Below are 12,554 nucleotides of genomic sequence, written 5' to 3' on the forward strand. Positions count from 1 at the left end.
CTACTCATCTTATCTCGAAACATGATCACAACAGTAGCATTAGGGTTTATGGGAATGCCTTTTGTCCATGACTTCGCCTCACCATCATCCTCATCCCTTCCAAATTCATTAGGGTTTATGTATTGTTATCCTCATCATGCACGCCTAAAACCCTAGATGGTTGAATAAAGCCCCAACCTTGTTCAACATTATCTTATCCTTTAGATGTGTTGCCTCAAACATGTTATGGCACTGACAGCACACCATAACATCATCATGGCATTGATGTGTCATATTTCTATGATTGCACCAGGGTTAGAGGGGATTTGTTGTTTTAGCGATGCATTAGAGGCCCTGTAAACCCGCACACATGTATTCCTCTACAACACTCATCGTAATCAAGCTGGGGAATTTTTTATAACTAACCAGGGCATCTATCCTTTGCGTTAGGGTTTATAAAGCTATTATCTTCCTAACACATCCTTAAAACCCTAGGTGGTCAGAATGAGATTCACCTTCATGTTGTAGCCTCACCCATTTACCCCATGTGTACGCTCTCATTAACATCTCATTGCACTAAATTTGTGTTATTACAATCCCCCCTTGACATGTTAACACCACCTCGACCATTAGGTTAATGCGTGTGTTCGGAACTAGACAAACTGATATAAAGAGATCGAGAACTAGCACATGACCATTTAAAACAGCATTGACTATTGATGCACACATCCATACACCCTAGGTTTTGGTTTCTGATGAGTTGTGAAAAATAATATATATATATATAGATAATGTAATTAACACATGTATTATGTGGGCAAGTGGGGCAATGCCTTTTATTTTGTAATAAGGCATAGTTAAAGGGGCATATCTCCTACACACGCGAAGGTTGTATATACATGAGGCAATTTGTTATAGTCAACACTAATTGTGACCATTACAATTACATGGTGGAAACATTACCTCTTATGGCATTATGAAAATACAACTAAAATATGCGCAGAGATCAACGTTGATGAATTTTTTGACAAAGGCATTACATCGAAAGGGCCTGTATCTAAATGTTAATGACCAAGGTGACAATTTACCAATGCTTGGAAGGAGGGGCTATTTCTGTTTCGCAGGCATGTGGTGGCGAAGATAAAGATGAATCACTTTTTACATATTAAGTTGGGCATGCGATGTTAATGGTTCACCATTATTAGTTGCAGGTGGTCACAATGGTATAATTCGAGTGCCTGGCCATGGAGATTTTGTGAATAAAATAAAGACCCAAGCACCCAAACCTTCCCTTATTTTATCTGCTAGCAATGATGAATCTGTACGACTCTGGAATTTCAAAACTAGAATATGCATGTTGATATTTGTTGGAGTTGGGGAACATTGCAATGAAGTTCTGAGTGTAAATTCTCATCCTCGGATGCATATCATATTGCAAGCTGTGACATGGACAACACGGTCAAGATTTGGTCTATGAAAGAGTTTTGGACCTATGTTGAGAAGTCATGTACCTAGACCAATTTTCCATCGAAATTTCCCACGAAGTACGTGCAATTTCCTGTTTTTATTGCTGCAGTGCATTCAAACTATGTGGATTGCACTTTCTCCTTCATGCATCTGTATACATGTATTATCTGCATCCTTCTTCGAGGTTCCTCTCCCTCGAGCTATTTCAACATATGAATTATGTAACAATCTGCTCTGTTATATTTTCTCAATATAATACAATACTGCTTTTTCTTTCTGAAAAAAAAAAACTATGTTATATTTTCTCAATATAATACAATACTGCTTTTTCTTTCTGAAAAAAAAAAACTATGTTGATTGCACTAGAGGGCTTGGAAACTTCATCATATCAAAGAGTGTTGACAATGAAGTGGTTTTGTGGGAGCCTTACAACAAGGAGCAAAGTACCTGTTATGGACATCATGTAGAAATATCCAGGGCAAGAATGTGACATTTGGTTTATCAAGTTTTCATACAATTTCCACTATAATTCTATGGCAGTCACTGGAAACAGGGAAGGAAAATTTTATGTTTGGGAATTACAGTCAAGCTCTCCTAATTTAATTTCCAGGTCCAACCATTCCATGCTGGCTCAAAATATGCCATGAAATAGAGGACTATGTAACGAAGCATGAAAGGAAGTAACACTGCACGTACTATGCCAATTGTCCATGATCCAAACTTGAAAGTGATAGGGCCGCAATATTTATAAATAGTGTGTGTGGTTTTGGGCACACAACGGCAAATGCGCACATCAAAGGGAGTTCTCAAGTCATGTGTTTTAAAGATGGTTTGATTACAAAACAATAACCCTCCCATACTAAACCAGGTCAAAGTGAAGGGATATATAGGCTCGTCAGAAATCACGCTCAATGATTACGATGAAATTCGTTCCAATATGCATCCCCCATGGTATATTTAAGCATTCTATATGGAAAAACCATGTGCCAGAGACATGGTTTTGGGCCGACGCGATGGCTATATTCATGATGATACATGATTATGGGATGCCATGTTATCTGAAACGTATGCGCACACCACCAAAGCAACGACTATGCAACATGATACTGCATTGATAGCGCAATGGGTAACGCATTGAGGACCGTGACATGCTTGCCACCAAATTCAAATAAGTGCACACTAATTTGGAGGAGATGAAGTTGAATCACTTAGCTCAGGAATTAAATGCAATTGATAGTTATATCCTCCAGCTTGATGCGCTTTGGGTAATTGGTATGGTTTGTAGAAGGGTCATACGAATGCCCTGGAAATGTTTCAACGGGCCATACATCTTGACTCACACCCATACGCTCGGTGGTCATGGATATCTCGCTCTCTCAAAGAAGTGGTTGTTGGAGTGCGTGACATCTGAAAAACCTCCAGATTAATTGTGCAAAGCGAAGAGAATAAACACGAAAATGAAATAACTCTCTTCTCATGAAATGGAGGCTAGTATGATGTAATGAATATAAAGGTTTTGGAATTATTGCTATAGATGCGACTTTCACTGCCACAATGAACCCTTAAGTTCATATCACACTCTTATCACTCATCTAAAGGCCCACACACTACTTTGTAGAATGAGCCTGTGACCTAGATACGTCCACTCTTTCGAGGTTGCAAGTAACTTTCTCGTTCTCCAACGCGGAAACTTGAGATTGTGACCTACACTTATCTTAACAGATGTTTCCTGTACCAAGGGTTGAAGCTACAACTCGGTCACAAATCGCAAAGACAAATTTGATTAACCTTTCTTTGGAAACTTGCCATGCAAGGGATAAATGGGGATACTTGGGCACCTCAAATTGTTGCCCCTCATCAGTCAACTCTGGATACAAAGTTGCGCACTTCACCTCTAACCCTGCCAACTCCAGTGAAAATGGAAAGCACCCTAAACTAGACACCCACTGCTACCACTCAACGATCCCACGTTCAGCTTTTCATTGGATTCATGACTCAGATGACTCAGATCCTTCAAAAAAATTGAAACCTTCGATCACTCAAGTACATCCCATGAATGATAGAGTTCATCTGCAACCTTTCTCAACCATTACCATCCTACTTCTGCAAACGTTGATCCGCCTTGATCTCTTATTGTCGTTTCAAAAACCTATACAAAAATGATGTATTTACTAGGTCAGAAAAATAAAATGAACAAGAGGATTCAGATGGCTACCCGATCCTTAAATGGGTTGAATTGCCATCAAGAGCAAGAGAATGCAGAAGACTGAAAACGGTTCCGCAGATGAATAAAACCAAGCCCAGTTTCGGTGACCATTAAAACCCTTGTCATGCCAGGGAGTGTGAATTTTGTTTTCTAAGTCCCCAAATTGCTTGTGTTGATGAGACCTTATGCTATTTGTTCCCTCTTCTCTGAAACGATAGAGAAGAAGAATCAGATCATAAAATAAAAACCTCGATCTGGCAAATTGCAGGGGAAAACGAACAAGATCATAAAACTAATATCTTGCCTTAAGGAAATTGCAGGAGAAAATGAAGAAATCAATAGCCAGGCTCTCAAGCACGGAACAGAGTTCTGCAGGCACAGCAAACAATGAGGAATTACCAATTGAGACCTGCAGCAAATGCCTCCAGCCAGTGCGCCTCTGAGAAATAAATCCTCTTTCAGAGCATCGTACTTGAAAATGAGTTACTTGTTCGCTACGTTAGGAGATAAGAGGGTTGGGGAATCGATCTAATCTCCCACTATAGCGAATCAAGAACTCATTTTCAATTATGATGCTGGACCTCATCGTTTCATGTACTTTCCAAGTGATGAACCTGCTAGCCAGGAGTAAGAAAATTATTGATTTGTAGCAGTAGTATTAATTTTGCAACATCAAATGTGCAAAACATTCTGTAAAGTCGAAAAGCTTAAAACATGAATGATGACTAGTTCAAACAACAACAAGAAACCACCGATGGAGAGTTAGAAAATGGATCTGAGACATAATGAAGGAAAACAACGGTAGCGTGGCAAATCTGGAAGAAGACAGGGCACCATTAATGGTGCAAATGTGTGGCTGAATAGATATAACGAAGTCGGTGGAATGAAAATCGAGGAGCAGAACGTGATGCTAACGTGCTCACAGCTGTGCATGACCATGGGTTTTTTTATTTATAAATATTAAAAGAGTAACTAACGATGAAATTTTCGAGAATCGCCACGGGGTTTTGCTGTCCGCAAACGAACTCAAAAAGACGCTAACGGGTGGTAAACAGGAATCGAATTTTACGTGCATATTGTCGGTCCCTGGGTGATTTGTTCTTCCAATATACTTAATAAATTTGTAAAATAGTGAAATCGTTCTTTGAAACTTGAAAAGGGTCAACTTTGACATGTGGGTTTGTCTTAAAATTCCAACCTTGGTAGGAAGTGGAGAATCTTTTTAACATTGACCTTTAGAGGAATGAAGAAACAAAATCTTTTTCAACCTTGGTAGGAAATCGAGAATCTTTTAGCATTGACTTTTAGAGTAATGAAAAAATAAAATCTTTCTTTATTTTATATATGATACTTATTTAGCTATGGAAAATTTAACCTTCGAAAGTGTGTTTTTGGAAGTCCTTCAACTGCGTTTTTTATGGCAAGTGTCAATGGAGGGAGTGGAGCTCCTTCATATGGTAGGATTGTACTAGATTATAACTCTTTCAAACAACCTTTTGCCTCTAATCCCAATGTTTATAGTCAAAACCCCAATGGGAAGTAATGAAATGTTGCACAGTGAAACGTCCAATCACAAAAACAATAGTGGGGAAATGCCTCCCCACAACAACATTAGACCGTAAATTCAAAGTGCACTCTACCCATATTAGGGAATATATTCAATGCATGTGAAACCATGTTGTGATCAAAAAAATTATTAGTATATAAATTCAAAGTGCAATCCAACCATATTAGGGAATATATTCAATGCATTTGAGACCATGTCGTGATCAAAAAAATTATTATTAGTATTTGGCCTTCAGAGAAAGCACTCTCCCATTGGATCTAGGTAAAATGGAAACCCAAGGGGCAAATTAAACTGGAATTGAGAGCCAATGGTTTTTTCACCATATTATTCCCCAATATTGAAATAGAACTCGAGTGTTTGAAAATGGCACGTACTTCTTCAACTCTGTCGGGTTATACTCCCCTTCTAGACGAGAATATCTATGCCTTATAAGGAAGACTTCACAACAACTCTGGTATGGGATGTATTCATTGTTGCGGGAATTCTAGGACGATGAAACTCTAGCTAGCATTGGTAATGACATTGGCCATTTTGTTAAAGCTTTGGAAGCAACAAAACAAGCCAAAATATATTTTATACATGTATTTGTGTTTACATGAATATCTCATAACGCTCCTAGAGTCCATAGACATTTATTACTAGGATGAGTCAAAGGTGTCATGAATATAAACATCTTACAAAAACTGCCCTCTTCTGGCTATAAATGTTAACCCTAATCCCATCCCTTCTTCGGATGAAGATGGCTTCACAAAAGCTAGACAAGTGAAAGGACCCTAAAAACCTTCCCCCGCAACCCTCCTCCATGGGGAACCAACCTTCCACCAACAATCGTTTCGACCTCCCCCTCCATGATTCCAACCTATCTCCACTCTCCTCTATCGAGCTACCACCCTCCCCCCTCGACCTCATTTTCCCTTGAAATCGTCATGCATGATTCCAACCTATCTCCACTCTCCTCTATCGAGCTACCACCCTCCCCCCTCCTTTGCACCCCCGCTTGCCCCACCCCCGCATCAAGCTACCCCAAAAAAAGGTCCAAACCAATCCTTGGACTTTAATGAGGATATGGACTTAGATTTGCTTGACCTTGTTGAAATTGCTAAACCCTAGAAAGGAAAAGATCATGGCACCCTTCCAGAACATCAAGTCAAGGTCTTATGTTGAGAAAAACTCAAATCTCACCAATTTGCCTTAAACTTGACCTCAAGGCAATCTAACACAAGATCAGTAGGAGTTCAATCCCAGCCAATGAAGGAGCCCACCAAACCCCATAGGAAGAAAATAAAAAGGGGCAGGGAAAACAATCAACAAATCTTCGAAGAATTGGGAGATATGTTAGACAATTCAGGATGAAAGTGGCTTCATACATTAATAAAGTATCTAAATAAGGGGGTTAAGGTAGAACTCTCATAATCTCACACCTTGAAGCAATCCATATATTACAACTCTATATGGAGCTCAAGTACGAAAGGTATAAGAAGACAATGAAGCAATCCAAAGGTTAGAACTTTGGAAATGTATTTAAGTGAAATATATAAGACACATACATGGGAAGTTTCAATTAGAGAATGCTTGTGATCATTGGTACATGGACAATGGTCATTTCTAGGGAAAACTACTTATAATTTGTATTTGATGACTACTCTCCACTACATGAAGAGAACATTGATGGAAGACACGAGTCAGTTATAAGTACTAGCATTTAGCTTGCATATTCTTTAATGGTAGTTTTCCTTTAAGATCCACAACCAACACTTTATAGTTATATGGATGATCTTTTGGACATGAATGATTCTATTTATTTGGATTTACATTACTATGGTGGGCATTTGAAATACCAAGTGATTCACCATATTCAAGGTTCATTGATTGGGAGTCAACATGAGCACCTCAACATGGGACTTGGGTTCATGGATAAGCTTATTAGGCTCATCCAATTGATGCACATACTTGTACATGGGACCCTAGCTTATGGGTCAACTGCTAAGACCATTTCATTGTTGCAGTTAACATTCCTACATGAAACCCAAGTTTATAGATGAGTTGTTGGATTACTTCAATTTTGTATCCGTTCTTATACATGGGACCTTTGTTCCTCAAACTACTTTATTGTTGCGGTCAACACCCATACATGGGACACTGGTTTATCGTTATGAATCCTTACTATAAGCATTGAAGGCAATTATTTTCGAAAATAGATGAAGTATTGAGATCCTCTATAAAGGTTTAATCAAGAGTAAATTAGTGATGGTCTTTTGGTGTAATGTGTACTAGGTTCACTATGTTCATTATTATTAAATAAGGTCTGCCAAGTAATTAACATGGGGTTGTGATTAAGGTTTCATGTTTACTATTTGGCCATAAAAAATGATGGACTTTGATTTTTCCTTGTAAATAATGTATTGGAGCTAACCTCATTTAGAGGTTGTCCTCTTAGAGAGGCAGGTGAATAGGATTGCATTATTTTCATGATGAATCTGAAAAAAACTATATTTTTAAAAGTAAAGTGTTCATCAATTCTCTAAACATAAAAATAATCAACATATAAAATGAATGTGCATTTTTATATGCATATAACACTACTTGTGTATCATAAAGACTCAATTACAGCTGCTTGATTTACGAGGGCAATAATGTCTACTTTTTATAATAAAAAAATAGTGGTCCATATAACATCAATAAACAGAAAATATATAAAATATATTTAACATGTTATATTATTCTAGTAACAATTTTATGATAAACCTGAAAAAAATATATTTTTAAAAGTAAAGTGCTCATCAATTCTCTAAACATAAAAATAATCAACATATAAAATGAATGTGCATTTTTATATGCATATAACACTACTTTTCTATCATAAAGACTCGTTTACAGTTGCTTGATTTACAAGGGCAATAATGTCAAGTAACAATATATTTAACATGTTATATTATTCTAGTCACAATTTTATGATGAACCTGAAAAAATATATTTTAAAAGTAAAGTGCTCATCAATTCTCTAAACATAAAAATAATCAACATATAAAATGAATGTGCATTTTTATATGCACATAACACTACTTTTCTATCATAAAGACTAGTTTACAGCAGCTTGATTTAAAAGGGCAATAATGTCTACTTTTTATAGTAAAAAAATAGTGGTCCATCTAACATCAGTAAACAGAAAATATATAAAATATATTTAACATGTTATATTATTCTAGTAACATTTTTATGATGAAATCTTGATTTGTGTTATGTTCATTATTATTAAATAAGGCCTGCCAGGTAATTAACATGGGGTTGTGATTAAGGTTTCATGTTTATTATTTGGCCATAAAAAATGATGGACTTTGATTTTTCCTTATAAATAATGTATTGGAGCTAACCTCATTTAGAGGTTGTCCTCTCAAATAGGTAGGTTAATAGGATTGCATTATTTTCATAAAAGAATTGCTATACATTGTTGACTTATCATAAGAATAATTTTTTATGTTTGAAGTAGATGAGCATTTCTAACGTATTGTTTGTAATTCACTTTGCAATGTAAAATATTACCACATAGAAGAAAGAATTTTCCCAAGACCAAAAAATACAAAAATTAAACTAAAAGAACCACTCTAATATTTTACAAAAATAAATCTTAAAACTACAAATATTTCTCCCAATAACATAAATATGAATCCCGAAAAAGCATTATCACACTTGTAAAAAAAACTTTTACTTTCCTGGTAGGTGTATCAATAAGTCTCTAGTCATATTGGTGGCCCTATTATTTGGACTATGTTAGTTAGTATATGTGGATTAATGAATCTATCTAATCACTGTATCATTGATATTACTAAGTCTATTATTTGGATTATATATGTCAACATATAAAACAAATCTTCTGTAATAAGAAGACATATAAAAGAAAAGTCAGATAACAACAATGTTCCCAAACTGTTTTAACCCAAAAAAAAATAATCAACATATAAAATGAATGTGCATTTTTATATGCATATAACACTACTTTTCTATCATAAAAACTCAATTACAGCGGCTTGATTTACGAGGGCAATAATGTCTACTTTTTATAATAAAAAAGTAGTGGTCCATCTAACATCAGTAACAGAAAATATATAAAATATATTTAACATGTTATATTATTCTAGTAACATTTTTATAATGAACCTGAAAAATATATTTTTAAAAGTAAAATGTTCATCAATTCTCTAAACATAAAAATAATCAACATATAAAATGAATGTGCAATTTTATATGCATATAACACTACTTTTCTATCATAAAGACTCAATTACAGCTGCTTGATTTACGAGGGCAATAGTGTCTACTTTTTATAATAATAAAATAGTGGTCCATCTAACATTAGTAAACAGAAAACATATAAAATATATTTAACATGTTATATTATTCTAGTAACATTTTTATGATGAATCTGAAAAAAATGTATTTTTAAAAGTAAAGTGTTCATCAATTCTCTAAACATAAAAATAATCAACATATAAAATGAATGTGCATTTTTATATGCATATAACACTACTTTTCTATCATAAAGACTCGTTTACAGCTGCTTGATTTACGAGGGCAATAATGTCAAGTAACAATATATTTAACATGTTATATTATTCTAGTAACAATTTTATGATGAACCTGAAAAAATATATTTTTAAAAGTAAAGTGCTCATCAATTCTCTAAACATAAAAATAATCAACATATAAAATGAATGTGCATTCTTATATGCATATAACACTAATTTCTATCATAAAGACTGGTTTACAGCTGCTTGATTTACGAAGGCAATAATGTCTACTTTTTATAATAAAAAAATAGTGGTCCATCTAACATCAGTAAACAGAAAATATATAAAATATATTTAACATGTTATATTATTCTAGTAACAATTTTATGATAAACCTGAAAGAATATATTTTTAAAAGTAAAGTGCTCATCAATTCTCTAAACATAAAAATAATCAACATATAAAATGAATGTGCATTTTTATATGCATATAACACTACTTTTCTATCATAAAGACTTGTTTACAGTTGCTTGATTTACGAGGGCAATAATGTCAAGTAACAATATATTTAACATGTTATATTATTCTAGTAACAATTTTATGATGAACCTGAAAAGATATATTTTTAAAAGTAAAGTGTTCATCAATTCTCTAAACATAAAAATAATCAACATATAAAATGAATGTGCATTTTTATATGCATATAACACTACTTTTCTATCATAAAGACTCGTTTACAGCTGCTTGATTTACGAGGGCAATAATGTCTACTTTTTATAATAAAAAAATAGTGGTCCATCTAACATCAGTAAACAGAAAATATATAAAATATATTTAACATGATATATTATTCTAGTAACATTTTTATGATGAAATCTTGATTTGTGTTATGTTCATTATTATTAAATAAGGCCTGCCAGGTAATTAACATGGGGTTGTGATTAAGGTTTCATGTTTATTATTTGGCCATAAAAAATGATGGACTTTGATTTTTCCTTATAAATAATGTATTGGAGCTAACCTCATTTAGAGGTTGTCCTCTCAGATAGGCAGGTGAATAGGATTGCATTATTTTCATAAAAGAATTGCTATACATTGTCGACTTACCATAAGAATAATTTTTTATGTTTGAAGTAGATGAGCATTTCTAATGTATTGTTTGTAATTCACTTTGCAATGTAAAATATTATCACATAGAAGAAAGAATTTTCCCAAGACCAAAAAATACAAAAATTAAACTGAAAGAACCACTCTAATATTTTACAAAAATAAATCTTAAAAACTACAAATATTTCTCCCAATAACATAAATATGAATCCCAAAAAAGCATTATCACACTTGTAAAAAAAACTTTTACTTTCTTGGTAGGTGTATCAATAAGTCTCTAGTCATTTGGTGGCCCTATTATTTGGACTATGTTAGTTAGTATATGTGGATTAATGAATCTATCTAATCACTGTATCATTAATATTAGTAAGTCTATTATTTGGATTATATATGTCAACATATAAACAAAGCTTCTGTAATAAGAAGATATATAAAAGAAAAGTCAGACAACAACAATGTTCCCAAGCTTTTTTAACCCAAAAAAAAAAATATCAACATATAAATGAATGTGCATTTTTATATGCATATAACATTACTTTTCTATCATAAAAACTCAATTACAGCTAGTTGATTTACGACGGCAATAATGTCTACTTTTTATAATAAAAAAATAGTGGTCCATCTAACATCAGTAAACATATAAAATATATTTAACATGTTATATTATTCTAGTAACATTTTTATGATGAACCTGAAAAAATATATTTTTAAAAGTAAAGTGTTCATCAATTCTCTAAACATAAAAATAATCAACATATAAAATGAATGTGCAATTTTATATGCATATAACACTACTTTTCTATCATAAAGACTCAATTACAGCTGCTTGATTTACGAGGGCAATAGTGTCTACTTTTTATAATAATAAAATAGCGGTCCATCTAACATTAGTAAACAGAAAACATATAAAATATATTATGATGAATCTGAAAAAAATATATTTTTAAAAGTAAAGTGATCATCAATTCTCTAAACATAAAAATAATCAACATATAAAATGAATGTGCATTTTTATATGCATATAACACTACTTTTCTATCATAAAGACTGGTTTACAGCTGCTTGATTTACGAGGGCAATAATGTCAAGTAACAATATATTTAACATGTTATATTATTCTAGTAACAATTTTATGATGGACCTGGAAAAATATATTTTTAAAAGTAAAGTGCTCATCAATTCTCTAAACATAAAAATAATCAACATATAAAATGAATGTGCATGTTTATATGCATATAACACTACTTTTCTATCATAAAGACTCGTTTACAGCTACTTGATTTACAAGGGCAATAATGTCTACTTTTTATAATAAAAAAATAGTGGTCCATCTAACATCAGTAAACAGAAAATATATTTAACATGTTATATTATTCGAGTAACATTTTTATAATGAACCTGAAAAAATATATTTTTAAAAGTAAAATGTTCATCAATTCTCTAAACATAAAAATAATCAACATATAAAATGATGTGCATTTTTATATGCATATAACACTACTTTTCTATCATAAAGACTCAATTACAGCTCCTTGATTTACGAGGGCAATAATATCTACTTTTTATAATAAAAAAAGTGATCCATCTAACATCAATAAACAGAAAATATATAAAATATATTTAACATGTTATATTATTCTAGTAACATTTTTATGATGAATCTGAAAAGATATATTTTTAAAAGTAAAGTGCTCATCAATTCTCTAAACATAAAAATAATCAA

At 33.1% G+C, this 12,554-nt stretch overlaps 1 pseudogene; it reads left to right on the forward strand.

The window, feature by feature from the left end:
• The first annotated feature begins 1,046 nt into the window (after positions 1–1,046).
• LOC149235359 (polycomb group protein FIE1 pseudogene) lies at positions 1,047–2,093 on the forward strand (annotated as a pseudogene).
• The last annotated feature ends 10,461 nt before the right edge of the window (positions 2,094–12,554 follow it).

The sequence above is a fragment of the Pinus tabuliformis genome, chromosome 8 (assembly GCF_031772625.1).
Source record: "Pinus tabuliformis cultivar Carrire ecotype Pingquan chromosome 8, CPIR1, whole genome shotgun sequence".
NCBI lineage: Eukaryota > Viridiplantae > Streptophyta > Pinopsida > Pinales > Pinaceae > Pinus > Pinus tabuliformis.